This window comes from Pleurodeles waltl, unplaced genomic scaffold (genome assembly GCF_031143425.1).
Source record: "Pleurodeles waltl isolate 20211129_DDA unplaced genomic scaffold, aPleWal1.hap1.20221129 scaffold_69, whole genome shotgun sequence".
Classification (NCBI taxonomy): Eukaryota; Metazoa; Chordata; class Amphibia; order Caudata; family Salamandridae; genus Pleurodeles; species Pleurodeles waltl.
In genome coordinates, this window is record NW_027150390.1 from 1,809,268 (window position 1) to 1,833,046 (window position 23,779).

Below are 23,779 nucleotides of genomic sequence, written 5' to 3' on the forward strand. Positions count from 1 at the left end.
GCTAGCAGAGGATGGTTTCGATCCATCGACCTCTGGGTTATGGGCCCAGCACGCTTCCGCTGCGCCACTCTGCTTCCTGCTCAAAATGCTGTGGTTATGCAGATCAGGAGCCTTCAGAGGAGTGGCATGGGATCGCTGGAGCTATTCTGGCAGGGCTCTCACCTCATTTGCCTAAGAATGTCACAAGGCATGCTGGGTGCAGAAAATCTTCGCCTTCCCCTCTCACAGTCAGTCATAGGGGAAAGTCAAGGCCCTCTCAGTCACTCGCCATGTCACGCCTTTGTCAAGACAGAAGCACCCCCACCCGCTCCTTCTCTGTGATCCTGCGCTACCATGCTCAGGTTTTGGCCTTACCTGGGAGCCAGAGGTGCACCCGGTGAGGGCTTGCCCGGTATGAGCGTTTGGGAGCGTTCGGGACGTGAGTGGACTTAGGATTGGAAGTTCTGTCCATTCGAAGCAGCCAACCTTCCTGCTGCAGACAGGGGCTGTTCCCTTGGGTTTCTTTCACCTTGCTCTCGGATAAATTTGGTTGTATGCTGCAGTTGCCTGCGATGACTACAAGGTGGCGCTGCTTTCAGGTAAGAGCACAAATATGCATAAAATGTTGGGGACTTTTGCCACATTTATCGGTGGTGGGTCTCGCACATTTTTTCCAGGGGAGAGATATTGACCTGAAACACTTTTTACTGCAGAGATGCTGCAGTTCTAAAGGCTGGTCGGGCAGAAGGGCTTAGCCGTTTCATTGCCTGCCCCCCTGCAGCCCATTTATTACCAGCAGTTGTGAGTGGTGACTGCTGTTTGTAAAATATAAAAATTTCAGGACATAGAAAGTCGCAGACGGGGCTTTTTGGGATGCCTGCCTATGTCTTTGTTTATTATTTATCTAATAGCTGAGTAATCTGGTCAAGATATTTCTCTTTTTTTTAACATATTGCGTTAGAATAGCTACAGCTTGCTTAATGTATAAATATTAGCACTGCGTTGGCCGGGAATCAAACCCGGGTCAACTGCTTGGAAGGCAGCTATGCTCACCACTATACCACCAACGCTCCAATGCATATGTTTTTTTTAAACTCTAGACATCACAACCCTGAGTTCAATGACTATATTGCACCAGTATCAGAGGTATTTTTGGTTTACAGACCAACATGAAAATCAGGAAAAAAGTTCTTGCAACTGCTAAGGAACTGGAGATTGAAACCAATGCAAAAGCTGCGCAGAAAAGGAGAAAGGGAAAGCAGCAGTTCAAATCATTGAAATAAGCATATATTGGCAGCAAGGGAAAAACAGCAGGGTAGAGAAAGAAAACAGCTCCACGAAATTCACAGGAGATTGATAATAGCAGGACAAAAAAAGGGAATAATAACGTTCCAAGCAGCCTCAGAAAGAAGTGCGAGGGTCCCATCTTTCGTTAATGGTCATAACTGTGCATCATTTCCTTTGAAGTGTAGGGTTGATTCTCTGACCATCTGTCTCCCTGACTTTGAGCAGAGACCGATAGTTGAGCAGTCTCTTCCCACAAAAAGCTGGCACAAGCCTGCTGTTTTCCGCTCTGGCAGCGTGGAAACGAGAGAGTGGTCCTCACAAGAAAAAAAATCAATCCATGCTAGCAGAGGATGGTTTCGATCCATCGACCTCTGGGTTATGGGCCCAGCACGCTTCCGCTGCGCCACTCTGCTTCCTGCTCAAAATGCTGTGGTTATGCAGATCAGGAGCCTTCAGAGGAGTGGCATGGGATCGCTGGAGCTATTCTGGCAGGGCTCTCACCTCATTTGCCTAAGAATGTCACAAGGCATGCTGGGTGCAGAAAATCTTCGCCTTCCCCTCTCACAGTCAGTCATAGGGGAAAGTCAAGGCCCTCTCAGTCACTAGCCATGTCACGCCTTTGTCAAGACAGAAGCACCCCCACCCGCTCCTTCTCTGTGATCCTGCGCTACCATGCTCAGGTTTTGGCCTTACCTGGGAGCCAGAGGTGCACCCGGTGAGGGCTTGCCCGGTATGAGCGTTCGGGACGTGAGTGGACTTAGGACTGGAAGTTCTGTCCATTCGAAGCAGCCAACCTTCCTGCTGCAGACAGGGGCTGTTCCCTTGGGTTTCTTTCACCTTGCTCTCGGATAAATTTGGTTGTATGCTGCAGTTGCCTGCGATGACTACAAGGTGGCGCTGCTTTCAGGTAAGAGCACAAATATGCAGAAAATGTTGGGGACTTTTGCCACATTTATCGGTGGTGGGTCTCGCACATTTTTTCCAGGGGAGAGATATTGACCTGAAACACTTTTTACTGCAGAGATGCTGCAGTTCTAAAGGCTGGTCGGGCAGAAGGGCTTAGCCGTTTCATTGCCTGCCCCCCTGCAGCCCATTTATTACCAGCAGTTGTGAGTGGTGACTGCTGTTTGTAAAATATAAAAATTTCAGGACATAGAAAGTCGCAGACGGGGCTTTTGGGATGCCTGCCTATGTCTTTGTTTATTATTTATCTAATAGCTGAGTAATCTGGTCAAGATATTTCTCTTTTTTTTAACATATTGCGTTAGAATAGCTACAGCTTGCTTAATGTATAAATATTAGCACTGCGTTGGCCGGGAATCAAACCCAGGTCAACTGCTTGGAAGGCAGCTATGCTCACCACTATACCACCAACTCTCCATGGCATATATTTTTTTTAAACTCTAGACATCACAACCCTGAGTTCAATGACTATATTGCACCAGTATCAGAGGTATTTTTGGTTTACAGACCAACATGAAAATCAGGAAAACAGTTCTTGCAACTGCTAAGGAACTGGAGATTGAAACCAATGCAAAAGCTGCGCTGAAAAGGAGAAAGGGAAAGCAGCAGTTCAAATCATTGAAATAAGCATATATTGGCAGCAAGGGAAAAACAGCAGGGTAGAGAAAGAAAACAGCTCCACGAAATTCACAGGAGATTGATAATAGCAGGACAAAAAAAGGGAATAATAACGTTCCAAGCAGGCTCAGAAAGAAGTGCGAGGGTCCCATCTTTCTTTAATGGTCATAACTGTGCATCATTTCCTTTGAAGTGTAGGGTTGATTCTCTGACCATCTGTCTCCCTGACTTTGAGCAGAGACCGATAGTTGAGCAGTCTCTTCCCACAAAAAGCTGGCACAAGCCTGCTGTTTTCCGCTCTGGCAGCGTGGAAACGAGAGAGTGGTCCTCACAAGAAAAAAAAACAATCCATACTAGCAGAGGATGGTTTCGATCCATCGACCTCTGCGTTATGGGCCCAGCACGCTTCCGCTGCGCCACTCTGCTGCCTGCTCAAAATGCTGTGGTTATGCAGATCAGGAGCCTTCAGAGGAGTGGCATGGGATCGCTGGAGCTATTCTGGCAGGGCTCTCACCTCATTTGCCTAAGAATGTCACAAGGCATGCTGGGTGCAGAAAATCTTCGCCTTCCCCTCTCACAGTCAGTCATAGGGGAAAGTCAAGGCCCTCTCAGTCACTAGCCATGTCACGCCTTTGTCAAGACAGAAGCACCCCCACCCGCTCCTTCTCTGTGATCCTGCGCTGCCATGCTCAGGTTTTGGCCTTACCTGGGAGCCAGAGGTGCACCCGGTGAGGGCTTGCCCGGTATGAGCGTTTGGGAGCGTTCGGGACGTGAGTGGACTTAGGATTGGAAGTTCTGTCCATTCGAAGCAGCCAACCTTCCTGCTGCAGACAGGGGCTGTTCCCTTGGGTTTCTTTCACCTTGCTCTCGGATAAATTTGGTTGTATGCTGCAGTTCCCTGCGATGACTACAAGGTGGCGCTGCTTTCAGGTAAGAGCACAAATATGCAGAAAATGTTGGGGACTTTTGCCACATTTATCGGTGGTGGGTCTCGCACATTTTTTCCAGGGGAGAGATATTGACCTGAAACACTTTTTACTGCAGAGATGCTGCAGTTCTAAAGGCTGGTCGGGCAGAAGGGCTTAGCCGTTTCATTGCCTGCCCCCCTGCAGCCCATTTATTACCAGCAGTTGTGAGTGGTGACTGCTGTTTGTAAAATATAAAAATTTCAGGACATAGAAAGTCGCAGACGGGGCTTTTTGGGATGCCTGCCTATGTCTTTGTTTATTATTTATCTAATAACTGAGTAATCTGGTCAAGATATTTCTCTTTTTTGTAACATATTGCGTTAGAATAGCTACAGCTTGCTTAATGTATAAATATTAGCACTGCGTTGGCCGGGAATCAAACCCGGGTCAACTGCTTGGAAGGCAGCTATGCTCACCACTATACTACCAACGCTCCAATGCATATGTTTTTTTTAAACTCTAGACATCACAACCCTGAGTTCAATGACTATATTGCACCAGTATCAGAGGTATTTTTGGTTTACAGACCAACATGAAAATCAGGAAAAAAGTTCTTGCAACTGCTAAGGAACTGGAGATTGAAACCAATGCAAAAGCTGCGCAGAAAAGGAGAAAGGGAAAGCAGCAGTTCAAATCATTGAAATAAGCATATATTGGCAGCAAGGGAAAAACAGCAGGGTAGAGAAAGAAAACAGCTCCACGAAATTCACAGGAGATTGATAATAGCAGGACAAAAAAAGGGAATAATAACGTTCCAAGCAGCCTCAGAAAGAAGTGCGAGGGTCCCATCTTTCGTTAATGGTCATAACTGTGCATCATTTCCTTTGAAGTGTAGGGTTGATTCTCTGACCATCTGTCTCCCTGACTTTGAGCAGAGACCGATAGTTGAGCAGTCTCTTCCCACAAAAAGCTGGCACAAGCCTGCTGTTTTCCGCTCTGGCAGCGTGGAAACGAGAGAGTGGTCCTCACAAGAAAAAAAATCAATCCATGCTAGCAGAGGATGGTTTCGATCCATCGACCTCTGGGTTATGGGCCCAGCACGCTTCCGCTGCGCCACTCTGCTTCCTGCTCAAAATGCTGTGGTTATGCAGATCAGGAGCCTTCAGAGGAGTGGCATGGGATCGCTGGAGCTATTCTGGCAGGGCTCTCACCTCATTTGCCTAAGAATGTCACAAGGCATGCTGGGTGCAGAAAATCTTCGCCTTCCCCTCTCACAGTCAGTCATAGGGGAAAGTCAAGGCCCTCTCAGTCACTAGCCATGTCACGCCTTTGTCAAGACAGAAGCACCCCCACCCGCTCCTTCTCTGTGATCCTGCGCTACCATGCTCAGGTTTTGGCCTTACCTGGGAGCCAGAGGTGCACCCGGTGAGGGCGAGCGTTCGGGACGTGAGTGGACTTAGGACTGGAAGTTCTGTCCATTCGAAGCAGCCAACCTTCCTGCTGCAGACAGGGGCTGTTCCCTTGGGTTTCTTTCACCTTGCTCTCGGATAAATTTGGTTGTATGCTGCAGTTGCCTGCGATGACTACAAGGTGGCGCTGCTTTCAGGTAAGAGCACAAATATGCAGAAAATGTTGGGGACTTTTGCCACATTTATCGGTGGTGGGTCTCGCACATTTTTTCCAGGGGAGAGATATTGACCTGAAACACTTTTTACTGCAGAGATGCTGCAGTTCTAAAGGCTGGTCGGGCAGAAGGGCTTAGCCGTTTCATTGCCTGCCCCCCTGCAGCCCATTTAGTACCAGCAGTTGTGAGTGGTGACTGCTGTTTGTAAAATATAAAAATTTCAGGACATAGAAAGTCGCAGACGGGGCTTTTGGGATGCCTGCCTATGTCTTTGTTTATTATTTATCTAATAGCTGAGTAATCTGGTCAAGATATTTCTCTTTTTTTTAACATATTGCGTTAGAATAGCTACAGCTTGCTTAATGTATAAATATTAGCACTGCGTTGGCCGGGAATCAAACCCAGGTCAACTGCTTGGAAGGCAGCTATGCTCACCACTATACCACCAACGCTCCATGGCATATATTTTTTTTAAACTCTAGACATCACAACCCTGAGTTCAATGACTATATTGCACCAGTATCAGAGGTATTTTTGGTTTACAGACCAACATGAAAATCAGGAAAAAAGTTCTTGCAACTGCTAAGGAACTGGAGATTGAAACCAATGCAAAAGCTGCGCTGAAAAGGAGAAAGGGAAAGCAGCAGTTCAAATCATTGAAATAAGCATATATTGGCAGCAAGGGAAAAACAGCAGGGTAGAGAAAGAAAACAGCTCCACGAAATTCACAGGAGATTGATAATAGCAGGACAAAAAAAGGGAATAATAACGTTCCAAGCAGGCTCAGAAAGAAGTGCGAGGGTCCCATCTTTCTTTAATGGTCATAACTGTGCATCATTTCCTTTGAAGTGTAGGGTTGATTCTCTGACCATCTGTCTCCCTGACTTTGAGCAGAGACCGATAGTTGAGCAGTCTCTTCCCACAAAAAGCTGGCACAAGCCTGCTGTTTTCCGCTCTGGCAGCGTGGAAACGAGAGAGTGGTCCTCACAAGAAAAAAAAACAATCCATGCTAGCAGAGGATGGTTTCGATCCATCGACCTCTGGGTTATGGGCCCAGCACGCTTCCGCTGCGCCACTCTGCTGCCTGCTCAAAATGCTGTGGTTATGCAGATCAGGAGCCTTCAGAGGAGTGGCATGGGATCGCTGGAGCTATTCTGGCAGGGCTCTCACCTCATTTGCCTAAGAATGTCACAAGGCATGCTGGGTGCAGAAAATCTTCGCCTTCCCCTCTCACAGTCAGTCATAGGAGAAAGTCAAGGCCCTCTCAGTCACTAGCCATGTCACGCCTTTGTCAAGACAGAAGCACCCCCACCCGCTCCTTCTCTGTGATCCTGCGCTGCCATGCTCAGGTTTTGGCCTTACCTGGGAGCCAGAGGTGCACCCGGTGAGGGCTTGCCCGGTATGAGCGTTTGGGAGCGTTCGGGACGTGAGTGGACTTAGGATTGGAAGTTCTGTCCATTCGAAGCAGCCAACCTTCCTGCTGCAGACAGGGGCTGTTCCCTTGGGTTTCTTTCACCTTGCTCTCGGATAAATTTGGTTGTATGCTGCAGTTGCCTGCGATGACTACAAGGTGGCGCTGCTTTCAGGTAAGAGCACAAATATGCATAAAATGTTGGGGACTTTTGCCACATTTATCGGTGGTGGGTCTCGCACATTTTTTCCAGGGGAGAGATATTGACCTGAAACACTTTTTACTGCAGAGATGCTGCAGTTCTAAAGGCTGGTCGGGCAGAAGGGCTTAGCCGTTTCATTGCCTGCCCCCCTGCAGCCCATTTATTACCAGCAGTTGTGAGTGGTGACTGCCGTTTGTAAAATATAAAAATTTCAGGACATAGAAAGTCGCAGACGGGGCTTTTTGGGATGCCTGCCTATGTCTTTGTTTATTATTTATCTAATAGCTGAGTAATCTGGTCAAGATATTTCTCTTTTTTTTAACATATTGCGTTAGAATAGCTACAGCTTGCTTAATGTATAAATATTAGCACTGCGTTGGCCGGGAATCAAACCCGGGTCAACTGCTTGGAAGGCAGCTATGCTCACCACTATACCACCAATGCTCCAATGCATATGTTTTTTTTAAACTCTAGACATCACAACCCTGAGTTCAATGACTATATTGCACCAGTATCAGAGGTATTTTTGGTTTACAGACCAACATGAAAATCAGGAAAAAAGTTCTTGCAACTGCTAAGGAACTGGAGATTGAAACCAATGCAAAAGCTGCGCAGAAAAGGAGAAAGGGAAAGCAGCAGTTCAAATCATTGAAATAAGCATATATTGGCAGCAAGGGAAAAACAGCAGGATAGAGAAAGAAAACAGCTCCACGAAATTCACAGGAGATTGATAATAGCAGGACAAAAAAAGGGAATAATAACGTTCCAAGCAGCCTCAGAAAGAAGTGCGAGGGTCCCATCTTTCGTTAATGGTCATAACTGTGCATCATTTCCTTTGAAGTGTAGGGTTGATTCTCTGACCATCTGTCTCCCTGACTTTGAGCAGAGACCGATAGTTGAGCAGTCTCTTCCCACAAAAAGCTGGCACAAGCCTGCTGTTTTCCGCTCTGGCAGCGTGGAAACGAGAGAGTGGTCCTCACAAGAAAAAAAATCAATCCATGCTAGCAGAGGATGGTTTCGATCCATCGACCTCTGGGTTATGGGCCCAGCACGCTTCCGCTGCGCCACTCTGCTTCCTGCTCAAAATGCTGTGGTTATGCAGATCAGGAGCCTTCAGAGGAGTGGCATGGGATCGCTGGAGCTATTCTGGCAGGGCTCTCACCTCATTTGCCTAAGAATGTCACAAGGCATGCTGGGTGCAGAAAATCTTCGCCTTCCCCTCTCACAGTCAGTCATAGGGGAAAGTCAAGGCCCTCTCAGTCACTAGCCATGTCACGCCTTTGTCAAGACAGAAGCACCCCCACCCGCTCCTTCTCTGTGATCCTGCGCTACCATGCTCAGGTTTTGGCCTTACCTGGGAGCCAGAGGTGCACCCGGTGAGGGCTTGCCCGGTATGAGCGTTCGGGACGTGAGTGGACTTAGGACTGGAAGTTCTGTCCATTCGAAGCAGCCAACCTTCCTGCTGCAGACAGGGGCTGTTCCCTTGGGTTTCTTTCACCTTGCTCTCGGATAAATTTGGTTGTATGCTGCAGTTGCCTGCGATGACTACAAGGTGGCGCTGCTTTCAGGTAAGAGCACAAATATGCAGAAAATGTTGGGGACTTTTGCCACATTTATCGGTGGTGGGTCTCGCACATTTTTTCCAGGGGAGAGATATTGACCTGAAACACTTTTTACTGCAGAGATGCTGCAGTTCTAAAGGCTGGTCGGGCAGAAGGGCTTAGCCGTTTCATTGCCTGCCCCCCTGCAGCCCATTTATTACCAGCAGTTGTGAGTGGTGACTGCTGTTTGTAAAATATAAAAATTTCAGGACATAGAAAGTCGCAGACGGGGCTTTTGGGATGCCTGCCTATGTCTTTGTTTATTATTTATCTAATAGCTGAGTAATCTGGTCAAGATATTTCTCTTTTTTTTAACATATTGAGTTAGAATAGCTACAGCTTGCTTAATGTAAAAATATTAGCACTGCGTTGGCCGGGAATCAAACCCAGGTCAACTGCTTGGAAGGCAGCTATGCTCACCACTATACCACCAACGCTCCATGGCATATATTTTTTTTAAACTCTAGACATCACAACCCTGAGTTCAATGACTATATTGCACCAGTATCAGAGGTATTTTTGGTTTACAGACCAACATGAAAATCAGGAAAAAAGTTCTTGCAACTGCTAAGGAACTGGAGATTGAAACCAATGCAAAAGCTGCGCTGAAAAGGAGAAAGGGAAAGCAGCAGTTCAAATCATTGAAATAAGCATATATTGGCAGCAAGGGAAAAACAGCAGGGTAGAGAAAGAAAACAGCTCCACGAAATTCACAGGAGATTGATAATAGCAGGACAAAAAAAGGGAATAATAACGTTCCAAGCAGGCTCAGAAAGAAGTGCGAGGGTCCCATCTTTCTTTAATGGTCATAACTGTGCATCATTTCCTTTGAAGTGTAGGGTTGATTCTCTGACCATCTGTCTCCCTGACTTTGAGCAGAGACCGATAGTTGAGCAGTCTCTTCCCACAAAAAGCTGGCACAAGCCTGCTGTTTTCCGCTCTGGCAGCGTGGAAACGAGAGAGTGGTCCTCACAAGAAAAAAAAACAATCCATGCTAGCAGAGGATGGTTTCGATCCATCGACCTCTGGGTTATGGGCCCAGCACGCTTCCGCTGCGCCACTCTGCTGCCTGCTCAAAATGCTGTGGTTATGCAGATCAGGAGCCTTCAGAGGAGTGGCATGGGATCGCTGGAGCTATTCTGGCAGGGCTCTCACCTCATTTGCCTAAGAATGTCACAAGGCATGCTGGGTGCAGAAAATCTTCGCCTTCCCCTCTCACAGTCAGTCATAGGAGAAAGTCAAGGCCCTCTCAGTCACTAGCCATGTCACGCCTTTGTCAAGACAGAAGCACCCCCACCCGCTCCTTCTCTGTGATCCTGCGCTGCCATGCTCAGGTTTTGGCCTTACCTGGGAGCCAGAGGTGCACCCGGTGAGGGCTTGCCCGGTATGAGCGTTTGGGAGCGTTCGGGACGTGAGTGGACTTAGGATTGGAAGTTCTGTCCATTCGAAGCAGCCAACCTTCCTGCTGCAGACAGGGGCTGTTCCCTTGGGTTTCTTTCACCTTGCTCTCGGATAAATTTGGTTGTATGCTGCAGTTGCCTGCGATGACTACAAGGTGGCGCTGCTTTCAGGTAAGAGCACAAATATGCATAAAATGTTGGGGACTTTTGCCACATTTATCGGTGGTGGGTCTCGCACATTTTTTCCAGGGGAGAGATATTGACCTGAAACACTTTTTACTGCAGAGATGCTGCAGTTCTAAAGGCTGGTCGGGCAGAAGGGCTTAGCCGTTTCATTGCCTGCCCCCCTGCAGCCCATTTATTACCAGCAGTTGTGAGTGGTGACTGCCGTTTGTAAAATATAAAAATTTCAGGACATAGAAAGTCGCAGACGGGGCTTTTTGGGATGCCTGCCTATGTCTTTGTTTATTATTTATCTAATAGCTGAGTAATCTGGTCAAGATATTTCTCTTTTTTTTAACATATTGCGTTAGAATAGCTACAGCTTGCTTAATGTATAAATATTAGCACTGCGTTGGCCGGGAATCAAACCCGGGTCAACTGCTAGAAAGGCAGCTATGCTCACCACTATACCACCAATGCTCCAATGCATATGTTTTTTTTAAACTCTAGACATCACAACCCTGAGTTCAATGACTATATTGCACCAGTATCAGAGGTATTTTTGGTTTACAGACCAACATGAAAATCAGGAAAAAAGTTCTTGCAACTGCTAAGGAACTGGAGATTGAAACCAATGCAAAAGCTGCGCAGAAAAGGAGAAAGGGAAAGCAGCAGTTCAAATCATTGAAATAAGCATATATTGGCAGCAAGGGAAAAACAGCAGGGTAGAGAAAGAAAACAGCTCCACGAAATTCACAGGAGATTGATAATAGCAGGACAAAAAAAGGGAATAATAACGTTCCAAGCAGCCTCAGAAAGAAGTGCGAGGGTCCCATCTTTCGTTAATGGTCATAACTGTGCATCATTTCCTTTGAAGTGTAGGGTTGATTCTCTGACCATCTGTCTCCCTGACTTTGAGCAGAGACCGATAGTTGAGCAGTCTCTTCCCACAAAAAGCTGGCACAAGCCTGCTGTTTTCCGCTCTGGCAGCGTGGAAACGAGAGAGTGGTCCTCACAAGAAAAAAAATCAATCCATGCTAGCAGAGGATGGTTTCGATCCATCGACCTCTGGGTTATGGGCCCAGCACGCTTCCGCTGCGCCACTCTGCTTCCTGCTCAAAATTCTGTGGTTATGCAGATCAGGAGCCTTCAGAGGAGTGGCATGGGATCGCTGGAGCTATTCTGGCAGGGCTCTCACCTCATTTGCCTAAGAATGTCACAAGGCATGCTGGGTGCAGAAAATCTTCGCCTTCCCCTCTCACAGTCAGTCATAGGGGAAAGTCAAGGCCCTCTCAGTCACTAGCCATGTCACGCCTTTGTCAAGACAGAAGCACCCCCACCCGCTCCTTCTCTGTGATCCTGCACTACCATGCTCAGGTTTTGGCCTTACCTGGGAGCCAGAGGTGCACCCGGTGAGGGCTTGCCCGGTATGAGCGTTTGGGAGCGTTCGGGACGTGAGTGGACTTAGGACTGGAAGTTCTGTCCATTCGAAGCAGCCAACCTTCCTGCTGCAGACAGGGGCTGTTCCCTTGGGTTTCTTTCACCTTGCTCTCGGATAAATTTGGTTGTATGCTGCAGTTGCCTGCGATGACTACAAGGTGGCGCTGCTTTCAGGTAAGAGCACAAATATGCATAAAATGTTGGGGACTTTTGCCACATTTATCGGTGGTGGGTCTCGCACATTTTTTCCAGGGGAGAGATATTGACCTGAAACACTTTTTACTGCAGAGATGCTGCAGTTCTAAAGGCTGGTCGGGCAGAAGGGCTTAGCCGTTTCATTGCCTGCCCCCCTGCAGCCCATTTATTACCAGCAGTTGTGAGTGGTGACTGCTGTTTGTAAAATATAAAAATTTCAGGACATAGAAAGTCGCAGACGGGGCTTTTTGGGATGCCTGCCTATGTCTTTGTTTATTATTTATCTAATAGCTGAGTAATCTAGTCAAGATATTTCTCTTTTTTTTAACATATTGCGTTAGAATAGCTACAGCTTGCTTAATGTATAAATATTAGCACTGCGTTGGCCAGGAATCAAACCCGGGTCAACTGCTTGGAAGGCAGCTATGCTCACCACTATACCTCCAACGCTCCAATGCATATGTCTTTTTTAAACTCTAGACATCACAACCCTGAGTTCAATTACTATATTGCACCAGTATCAGAGGTATTTTTGGTTTACAGACCAACATGAAAATCAGGAAAAAAGTTCTTGCAACTGCTAAGGAACTGGAGATTGAAACCAATGCAAAAGCTGCGCAGAAAAGGAGAAAGGGAAAGCAGCAGTTCAAATCATTGAAATAAGCATATATTGGCAGCAAGGGAAAAACAGCAGGGTAGAGAAAGAAAACAGCTCCACGAAATTCACAGGAGATTGATAATAGCAGGACAAAAAAAGGGAATAATAACGTTCCAAGCAGCCTCAGAAAGAAGTGCGAGGGTCCCATCTTTCGTTAATGGTCATAACTGTGCATCATTTCCTTTGAAGTGTAGGGTTGATTCTCTGACCATCTGTCTCCCTGACTTTGAGCAGAGACCGATAGTTGAGCAGTCTCTTCCCACAAAAAGCTGGCACAAGCCTGCTTTTTTCCGCTCTGGCAGCGTGGAAACGAGAGAGTGGTCCTCACAAGAAAAAAAATCAATCCATGCTAGCAGAGGATGGTTTCGATCCATCGACCTCTGGGTTATGGGCCCAGCACGCTTCTGCTGCGCCACTCTGCTTCCTGCTCAAAATGCTGTGGTTATGCAGATCAGGAGCCTTCAGAGGAGTGGCATGGGATCGCTGGAGCTATTCTGGCAGGGCTCTCACCTCATTTGCCTAAGAATGTCACAAGGCATGCTGGGTGCAGAAAATCTTCGCCTTCCCCTCTCACAGTCAGTCATAGGGGAAAGTCAAGGCCCTCTCAGTCACTAGCCATGTCACGCCTTTGTCAAGACAGAAGCAACCCCACCCGCTCCTTCTCTGTGATCCTGCGCTACCATGCTCAGGTTTTGGCCTTACCTGGGAGCCAGAGGTGCACCCGGTGAGGGCTTGCCTGGTATGAGCGTTCGGGACGTGAGTGGACTTAGGACTGGAAGTTCTGTCCATTCGAAGCAGCCAACCTTCCTGCTGCAGACAGGGGCTGTTCCCTTGGGTTTCTTTCACCTTGCTCTCGGATAAATTTGGTTGTATGCTGCAGTTGCCTGCGATGACTACAAGGTGGCGCTGCTTTCAGGTAAGAGCACAAATATGCAGAAAATGTTGGGGACTTTTGCCACATTTATCGGTGGTGGGTCTCGCACATTTTTTCCAGGGGAGAGATATTGACCTGAAACACTTTTTACTGCAGAGATGCTGCAGTTCTAAAGGCTGGTCGGGCAGAAGGGCTTAGCCGTTTCATTGCCTGCCCCCCTGCAGCCCATTTATTGCCAGCAGTTGTGAGTGGTGACTGCTGTTTGTAAAATATAAAAATTTCAGGACATAGAAAGTCGCAGACGGGGCTTTTGGGATGCCTGCCTATGTCTTTGTTTATTATTTATCTAATAGCTGAGTAATCTGGTCAAGATATTTCTCTTTTTTTTAACATATTGCGTTAGAATAGCTACAGCTTGCTTAATGTATAAATATTAGCACTGCGTTGGCCGGGAATCGAACCCGGGTCAACTGCTTGGAAGGCAGCTATGCTCACCACTATACCACCAACGCTCCGTGGCATATGTTTTTTTTAAACTCTAGACATCACAACCCTGAGTTCAATGACTATATTGCACCAGTATCAGAGGTATTTTTGGTTTACAGACCAACATGAAAATCAGGAAAAAAGTTCTTGCAACTGCTAAGGAACTGGAGATTGAAACCAATGCAAAAGCTGCGCAGAAAAGGAGAAAGGGAAAGCAGCAGTTCAAATCATTGAAATAAGCATATATTGGCAGCAAGGGAAAAACAGCAGGGTAGAGAAAGAAAACAGCTCCACGAAATTCACAGGAGATTGATAATAGCAGGACAAAAAAAGGGAATAATAACGTTCCAAGCAGCCTCAGAAAGAAGTGCGAGGGTCCCATCTTTCGTTAATGGTCATAACTGTGCATCATTTCCTTTGAAGTGTAGGGTTGATTCTCTGACCATCTGTCTCCCTGACTTTGAGCAGAGACCGATAGTTGAGCAGTCTCTTCCCACAAAAAGCTGGCACAAGCCTGCTTTTTTCCGCTCTGGCAGCGTGGAAACGAGAGAGTGGTCCTCACAAGAAAAAAAATCAATCCATGCTAGCAGAGGATGGTTTCGATCCATTGACCTCTGGGTTATGGGCCCAGCACGCTTCCGCTGCGCCACTCTGCTTCCTGCTCAAAATGCTGTGGTTATGCAGATCAGGAGCCTTCAGAGGAGTGGCATGGGATCGCTGGAGCTATTCTGGCAGGGCTCTCACCTCATTTGCCTAAGAATGTCACAAGGCATGCTGGGTGCAGAAAATCTTCGCCTTCCCCTCTCACAGTCAGTCATAGGGGAAAGTCAAGGCCCTCTCAGTCACTAGCCATGTCACGCCTTTGTCAAGACACAAGCACCCCCACCCGCTCCTTCTCTGTGATCCTGCGCTACCATGCTCAGGTTTTGGCCTTACCTGGGAGCCAGAGGTGCACCAGGTGAGGGCGAGCGTTTGGGAGCGTTCGGGACGTGAGTGGACTTAGGACTGGAAGTTCTGTCCATTCGAAGCAGCCAACCTTCCTGCTGCAGACAGGGGCTGTTCCCTTGGGTTTCTTTCACCTTGCTCTCGGATAAATTTGGTTGTATGCTGCAGTTGCCTGCGATGACTACAAGGTGGCGCTGCTTTCAGGTAAGAGCACAAATATGCAGAAAATGTTGGGGACTTTTGCCACATTTATCGGTGGTGGGTCTCGCATATTTTTTCCAGGGGAGAGATATTGACCTGAAACACTTTTTACTACAGAGATGCTGCAGTTCTAAAGGCTGGTCGGGCAGAAGGGCTTAGCCGTTTCATTGCCTGCCCCCCTGCAGCCCATTTATTACCAGCAGTTGTGAGTGGTGACTGCTGTTTGTAAAATATAAAAATTTCAGGACATAGAAAGTCGCAGACGGGGCTTTTGGGATGCCTGCCTATGTCTTTGTTTATTATTTATCTAATAGCTGAGTAATCTGGTCAAGATATTTCTCTTTTTTTTAACATATTGCGTTAGAATAGCTACAGCTTGCTTAATGTATAAATATTAGCACTGCGTTGGCCGGGAATCAAACCCGGGTCAACTGCTTGGAAGGCAGCTATGCTCACCACTATACCACCAACGCTCCATGGCATATATTTTTTTTAAACTCTAGACATCACAACCCTGAGTTCAATGACTATATTGCACCAGTATCAGAGGTATTTTTGGTTTACAGACCAACATGAAAATCAGGAAAAAAGTTCTTGCAACTGCTAAGGAACTGGAGATTGAAACCAATGCAAAAGCTGCGCTGAAAAGGAGAAAGGGAAAGCAGCAGTTCAAATCATTGAAATAAGCATATATTGGCAGCAAGGGAAAAACAGCAGGGTAGAGAAAGAAAACAGCTCCACGAAATTCACAGGAGATTGATAATAGCAGGACAAAAAAAGGGAATAATAACGTTCCAAGCAGGATCAGAAAGAAGTGCGAGGGTCCCATCTTTCTTTAATGGTCATAACTGTGCATCATTTCCTTTGAAGTGTAGGGTTGATTCTCTGACCATCTGTCTCCCTGACTTTGAGCAGAGACCGATAGTTGAGCAGTCTCTTCCCACAAAAAGCTGGCACAAGCCTGCTGTTTTCCGCTCTGGCAGCGTGGAAACGAGAGAGTGGTCCTCACAAGAAAAAAAATCAATCCATGCTAGCAGAGGATGGTTTCGATCCATCGACCTCTGGGTTATGGGCCCAGCACGCTTCCGCTGCGCCACTCTGCTTCCTGCTCAAAATGCTGTGGTTATGCAGATCAGGAGCCTTCAGAGGAGTGGCATGGGATCGCTGGAGCTATTCTGGCAGGGCTCTCACCTCATTTGCCTAAGAATGTCACAAGGCATGCTGGGTGCAGAAAATCTTCGCCTTCCCCTCTCACAGTCAGTCATAGGGGAAAGTCAAGGCCCTCTCAGTCACTAGCCATGTCACGCCTTTGTCAAGACAGAAGCACCCCCACCCGCTCCTTCTCTGTGATCCTGCGCTACCATGCTCAGGTTTTGGCCTTACCTGGGAGCCAGAGGTGCACCCGGTGTGGGCGAGCGTTTGCGAGCGTTCGGGACGTGAGTGGACTTAGGACTGGAAGTTCTGTCCATTCGAAGCAGCCAACCTTCCTGCTGGAGACAGGGGCTGTTCCCTTGGGTTTCTTTCACCTTGCTCTCGGATAAATTTGGTTGTATGCTGCAGTTGCCTGCGATGACTACAAGGTGGCGCTGCTTTCAGGTAAGAGCACAAATATGCAGAAAATGTTGGGGACTTTTGCCACATTTATCGGTGGTGGGTCTCGCACATTTTTTCCAGGGGAGAGATATTGACCTGAAACACTTTTTACTGCAGAGATGCTGCAGTTCTAAAGGCTGGTCGGGCAGAAGGGCTTAGCCGTTTCATTGCCTGCCCCCCTGCAGCCCATTTATTACCAGCAGTTGTGAGTGGTGACTGCTGTTTGTAAAATATAAAAATTTCAGGACATAGAAAGTCGCAGACGGGGCTTTTGGGATGCCTGCCTATGTCTTTGTTTATTATTTATCTAATAGCTGAGTAATCTGGTCAAGATATTTCTCTTTTTTTTAACATATTGCGTTAGAATAGCTACAGCTTGCTTAATGTATAAATATTAGCACTGCGTTGGCCGGGAATCAAACCCGGGTCAACTGCTTGGAAGGCAGCTATGCTCACCACTATACCACCAACGCTCCATGGCATATGTTTTTTTTAAACTCTAGACATCACAACCCTGAGTTGAATGACTATATTGCACCAGTATCAGAGGTATTTTTGGTTTACAGACCAACATGAAAATCAGGAAAAAAGTTCTTGCAACTGCTAAGGAACTGGAGATTGAAACCAATGCAAAAGCTGCGCAGAAAAGGAGAAAGGGAAAGCAGCAGTTCAAATCATTGAAATAAGCATATATTGGCAGCAAGGGAAAAACAGCAGGGTAGAGAAAGAAAACAGCTCCACGAAATTCACAGGAGATTGATAATAGCAGGACAAAAAAATGGAATAATAACGTTCCAAGCAGCCTCAGAAAGAAGTGCGAGGGTCCCATCTTTCGTTAATGGTCATAACTGTGCATCATTTCCTTTGAAGTGTAGGGTTGATTCTCTGACCATCTGTCTCCCTGACTTTGAGCAGAGACCGATAGTTGAGCAGTCTCTTCCCACAAAAAGCTGGCACAAGCCTGCTTTTTTCCGCTCTGGCAGCGTGGAAACGAGAGAGTGGTCCTCACAAGAAAAAAAATCAATCCATGCTAGCAGAGGATGGTTTCGATCCATCGACCTCTGGGTTATGGGCCCAGCACAATTCTGCTGCGACACTCTGCTTCCTCCTCAAAATGCTGTGGTTATGCAGATCAGGAGCCTTCAGAGGAGTGGCATGGGATCGCTGGAGCTATTCTGGCAGGGCTCTCACCTCATTTGCCTAAGAATGTCACAAGGCATGCTGGGTGCAGAAAATCTTCGCCTTCCCCTCTCACAGTCAGTCATAGGGCAAAGTCAAGGCCCTCTCAGTCACTAGCCATGTCACGCCTTTGTCAAGACAGAAGCACCCCCACCCGCTCCTTCTCTGTGATCCTGCGCTACCATGCTCAGGTTTTGGCCTTACCTGGGAGCCAGAGGTGCACCCGGTGAGGGCTTGCCCGGTATGAGCATTCGGGACGTGAGTGGAATTAGGACTGGAAGTTCTGTCCATTCGAAGCAGCCAACCTTTCTGCTGCAGACAGGGGCTGTTCCCTTGGGTTTCTTTCACCTTGCTCTCGGATAAATTTGGTTGTATGCTGCAGTTGCCTGCGATGACTACAAGGTGGCGCTGCTTTCAGGTAAGAGCACAAATATGCAGAAAATGTTGGGGACTTTTGCCACATTTATCGGTGGTGGGTCTCGCACATTTTTTCCAGGGGAGAGATATTGACCTGAAACACTTTTTACTGCAGAGATGCTGCAGTTCTAAAGGCTGGTCGGGCAGAAGGGCTTAGCCGTTTCATTGCCTGCCCCCCTGCAGCCCATTTATTGCCAGCAGTTGTGAGTGGTGACTGCTGTTTGTAAAATATAAAAATTTCAGGACATAGAGAGTCGCAGACGGGGCTTTTGGGATGCCTGTCTAAGTCTTAGTTTATTATTTATCTAATAGCTGAGTAAACTGGTAAAGATATTTCTCTTTTTTTTAACATATTGCGTTAGAATAGCTACAGCTTGCTTAATGTATAAATATTAGCACTGCGTTGGCCGGGAATCGAACCCGGGTCAACTGCTTGGAAGGCAGCTATGCTCATCACTATACCACCAACGCTCCGTGGCATATGTTTTTTTTAAACTCTAGACATCACAACCCTGAGTTCAATGACTATATTGCACCAGTATCAGAGGTATTTTTGGTTTACAGACCAACATGAAAATCAGGAAAAAAGTTCTTGCAACTGCTAAGGAACTGGAGATTGAAACCAATGCAAAAGCTGCGCAGAAAAGGAGAAAAGGGAAAGCAGCAGTTCAAATCATTGAAATAAGCATATATTGGCAGCAAGGGAAAAACAGCAGGGTAGAGAAAGAAAACAGCTCCACGAAATTCACAGGAGATTGATAATAGCAGGACAAAAAAAGGGAATAATAACGTTCCAAGCAGCCTCAGAAAGAAGTGCGAGGGTCCCATCTTTCGTTAATGGTCATAACTGTGCATCATTTCCTTTGAAGTGTAGGGTTGATTCTCTGACCATCTGTCTCCCTGACTTTGAGCAGAGACCGATAGTTGAGCAGTCTCTTCCCACAAAAAGCTGGCACAAGCCTGCTTTTTTCCGCTCTGGCAGCGTGGAAACGAGAGAGTGGTCCTCACAAGAAAAAAAATCAATCCATGCTAGCAGAGGATGGTTTCGATCCATCGACCTCTGGGTTATGGGCCCAGCACGCTTCCGCTGCGCCACTCTGCTTCCTGCTCAAAATGCTGTGGTTATGCAGATCAGGAGCCTTCAGAGGAGTGGCATGGGATCGCTGGAGCTATTCTGGCAGGGCTCTCACCTCATTTGCCTAAGAATGTCACAAGGCATGCTGGGTGCAGAAAATCTTCGCCTTCCCCTCTCACAGTCAGTCATAGGGGAAAGTCAAGGCCCTCTCAGTCACTAGCCATGTCACGCCATTGTCAAGACAGAAGCACCCCCACCCGCTCCTTCTCTGTGATCCTGCGCTACCATGCTCAGGTTTTGGCCTTACCTGGGAGCCAGAGGTGCACCCGGTGAGGGCTTGCCCGGTATGAGCGTTCGGGACGTGAGTGGACTTAGGACTGGAACTTCTGTCCATTCGAAGCAGCCAACCTTCCTGCTGCAGACAGGGGCTGTTCCCTTGGGTTTCTTTCACCTTGCTCTCGGATAAATTTGGTTGTATGCTGCAGTTGCCTGCGATGACTACAAGGTGGCGCTGCTTTCAGGTAAGAGCACAAATATGCAGAAAATGTTGGGGACTTTTGCCACATTTATCGGTGGTGGGTCTCGCACATTTTTTCCAGGGGAGAGATATTGACCTGAAACACTTTTTACTGCAGAGATGCTGCAGTTCTAAAGGCTGGTCGGGCAGAAGGGCTTAGCCGTTTCATTGCCTGCCCCCCTGCAGCCCATTTATTGCCAGCAGTTGTGAGTGGTGACTGCTGTTTGTAAAATATAAAAATTTCAGGACATAGAAAGTCGCAGACGGGGCTTTTGGGATGCCTGCCTATGTCTTTGTTTATTATTTATCTAATAGCTGAGTAATCTGGTCAAGATATTTCTCTTTTTTTTAACATATTGCGTTAGAATAGCTACAGCTTGCTTAATGTATAAATATTAGCACTGCGTTGGCCGGGAATCGAACCCGAGTCAACTGCTTGGAAGGCAGCTATGCTCACCACTATACCACCAACGCTCCGTGGCATATGTTTTTTTTAAACTCTAGACATCACAACCCTGAGTTCAATGACTATATTGCACCAGTATCAGAGGTATTTTTGGTTTACAGACCAACATGAAAATCAGGAAAAAAGTTCTTGCAACTGCTAAGGAACTGGAGATTGAAACCAATGCAAAAGCTGCGCAGAAAAGGAGAAAGGGAAAGCAGCAGTTCAAATCATTGAAATAAGCATATATTGGCAGCAAGGGAAAAACAGCAGGGTAGAGAAAGAAAACAGCTCCACGAAATTCACAGGAGATTGATAATAGCAGGACAAAAAAAGGGAATAATAACGTTCCAAGCAGCCTCAGAAAGAAGTGCGAGGGTCCCATCTTTCGTTAATGGTCATAACTGTGCATCATTTCCTTTGAAGTGTAGGGTTGATTCTCTGACCATCTGTCTCCCTGACTTTGAGCAGAGACCGATAGTTGAGCAGTCTCTTCCCACAAAAAGCTGGCACAAGCCTGCTTTTTTCCGCTCTGGCAGCGTGGAAACGAGAGAGTGGTCCTCACAAGAAAAAAAATCAATCCATGCTAGCAGAGGATGGTTTCGATCCATCGACCTCTGGGTTATGGGCCCAGCACGCTTCTGCTGCGCCACTCTGCTTCCTGCTCAAAATGCCGTGGTTATGCAGATCAGGAGCCTTCAGAGGAGTGGCATGGGATCGCTGGAGCTATTCTGGCAGGGCTCTCACCTCATTTGCCTAAGAATGTCACAAGGCATGCTGGGTGCAGAAAATCTTCGCCTTCCCCTCTCACAGTCAGTCATAGGGGAAAGTCAAGGCCCTCTCAGTCACTAGCCATGTCACGCCTTTGTCAAGACAGAAGCACCCCCACCCGCTCCTTCTCTGTGATCCTGCGCTACCATGCTCAGGTTTTGGCCTTACCTGGGAGCCAGAGGTGCACCCGGTGAGGGCTTGCCCGGTATGAGCGTTCGGGACGTGAGTGGACTTAGGACTGGAAGTTCTGTCCATTCGAAGCAGCCAACCTTCCTGCTGCAGACAGGGGCTGTTCCCTTGGGTTTCTTTCACCTTGCTCTCGGATAAATTTGGTTGTATGCTGCAGTTGCCTGCGATGACTACAAGGTGGCGCTGCTTTCAGGTAAGAGCACAAATATGCAGAAAATGTTGGGGACTTTTGCCACATTTATCGGTGGTGGGTCTCGCACATTTTTTCCAGGGGAGAGATATTGACCTGAAACACTTTATACTGCAGAGATGCTGCAGTTCTAAAGGCTGGTCGGGCAGAAGGGCTTAGCCGTTTCATTGCCTGCCCCCCTGCAGCCCATTTATTGCCAGCAGTTGTGAGTGGTGACTGCTGTTTGTAAAATATAAAAATTTCAGGACATAGAAAGTCGCAGACGGGGCTTTTGGGATGCCTGCCTATGTCTTTGTTTATTATTTATCTAATAGCTGAGTAATCTGGTCAAGATATTTCTCTTTTTTTAACATATTGCGTTAGAATAGCTACAGCTTGCTTAATGTATAAATATTAGCACTGCGTTGGCCGGGAATCGAACCCGGGTCAACTGCTTGGAAGGCAGCTATGCTCACCACTATACCACCAACGCTCCGTGGCATATGTTTTTTTTAAACTCTAGACATCACAACCCTGAGTTCAATGACTATATTGCACCAGTATCAGAGGTATTTTTGGTTTACAGACCAACATGAAAATCAGGAAAAAAGTTCTTGCAACTGCTAAGGAACTGGAGATTGAAACCAATGCAAAAGCTGCGCAGAAAAGGAGAAAGGGAAAGCAGCAGTTCAAATCATTGAAATAAGCATATATTGGCAGCAAGGGAAAAACAGCAGGGTAGAGAAAGAAAACAGCTCCACGAAATTCACAGGAGATTGATAATAGCAGGACAAAAAAAGGGAATAATAACGTTCCAAGCAGCCTCAGAAAGAAGTGCGAGGGTCCCATCTTTCGTTAATGGTCATAACTGTGCATCATTTCCTTTGAAGTGTAGGGTTGATTCTCTGACCATCTGTCTCCCTGACTTTGAGCAGAGACCGATAGTTGAGCAGTCTCTTCCCACAGAAAGCTGGCACAAGCCTGCTTTTTTCCACTCTGGCAGCGTGGAAACGAGAGAGTGGTCCTCACAAGAAAAAAAATCAATCCATGCTAGCAGAGGATGGTTTCGATCCATCGACCTCTGGGTTATGGTCCCAGCACGCTTCCGCTGCGCCACTCTGCTTCCTGCTCAAAATGCTGTGGTTATGCAGATCAGGAGCCTTCAGAGGAGTGGCATGGGATCGCTGGAGCTATTCTGGCAGGGCTCTCACCTCATTTGCCTAAGAATGTCACAAGGCATGCTGGGTGCAGAAAATCTTCGCCTTCCCCTCTCACAGTCAGTCATAGGGGAAAGTCAAGACCCTCTCAGTCACTAGCCATGTCACGCCTTTGTCAAGACAGAAGCACCCCCACCCGCTCCTTCTCTGTGATCCTGCGCTACCATGCTCAGGTTTTGGCCTTACCTGGGAGCCAGAGGTGCACCCGGTGAGAGCGTTTGGGACGTGAGTGGACTTAGGACTGGAAGTTCTGTCCATTCGAAGCAGCCAACCTTCCTGCTGCAGACAGGGGCTGTTCCCTTGGGTTTCTTTCACCTTGCTCTCGGATAAATTTGGTTGTATGCTGCAGTTGCCTGCGATGACTACAAGGTGGCGCTGCTTTCAGGTAAGAGCACAAATATGCAAAAAATGTTGGGGACTTTTGCCACATTTATCGGTGGTGGGTCTCGCACATTTTTTCCAGGGGAGAGATATTGACCTGAAACACTTTTTACTGCAGAGATGCTGCAGTTCTAAAGGCTGGTCGGGCAGAAGGGCTTAGCCGTTTCATTGCCTGCCCCCCTGCTGCCCATTTATTACCAGCAGTTGTGAGTGGTGACTGCTGTTTGTAAAATATAAAAATTTCAGGACATAGAAAGTCGCAGACGGGGCTTTTGGGATGCCTGCCTATGTCTTTGTTTATTATTTATCTAATAGCTGAGTAATCTGGTCAAGATATTTCTCTTTTTTTTAACATATTGCGTTAGAATAGCTGCAGCTTGCTTAATGTATAAATATTAGCACTGCGTTGGCCGGGAATCAAACCCGGGTCAACTGCTTGGAAGGCAGCTATGCTCACCACTATACCACCAACGCTCCATGGCATATTTTTTTTTTAAACTCTAGACATCACAACCCTGAGTTCAATGACTATATTGCACCAGTATCAGAGGTATTTTTGGTTTACAGACCAACATGAAAATCAGGAAAAAAGTTCTTGCAACTGCTAAGGAACTGGAGATTGAAACCAATGCAAAAGCTGCGCAGAAAAGGAGAAAGGGAAAGCAGCAGTTCAAATCATTGAAATAAGCATATATTGGCAGCAAGGGAAAAACAGCAGGGTAGAGAAAGAAAACAGCTCCACGAAATTCACAGGAGATTGATAATAGCAGGACAAAAAAAGGGAATAATAACGTTCCAAGCAGCCTCAGAAAGAAGTGCGAGGGTCCCATCTTTCGTTAATGGTCATAACTGTGCATCATTTCCTTTGAAGT

The 23,779-nt window shown here is 47.0% G+C and overlaps 2 non-coding genes across 2 annotated transcripts; both read right to left on the reverse strand.

Annotated features, from left to right (window-relative positions):
• Positions 1–13,762: 13,762 nt before the first annotated feature.
• Positions 13,763–13,834, reverse strand: TRNAG-UCC (transfer RNA glycine (anticodon UCC)). Its single transcript has one exon. It is a non-coding gene; the product is annotated as a tRNA-Gly (tRNA).
• A 7,896-nt stretch (positions 13,835–21,730) lies between these two features.
• On the reverse strand, positions 21,731–21,802 carry TRNAG-UCC (transfer RNA glycine (anticodon UCC)). The gene has a single exon. It is a non-coding gene; the product is annotated as a tRNA-Gly (tRNA).
• Positions 21,803–23,779: the final 1,977 nt, after the last annotated feature.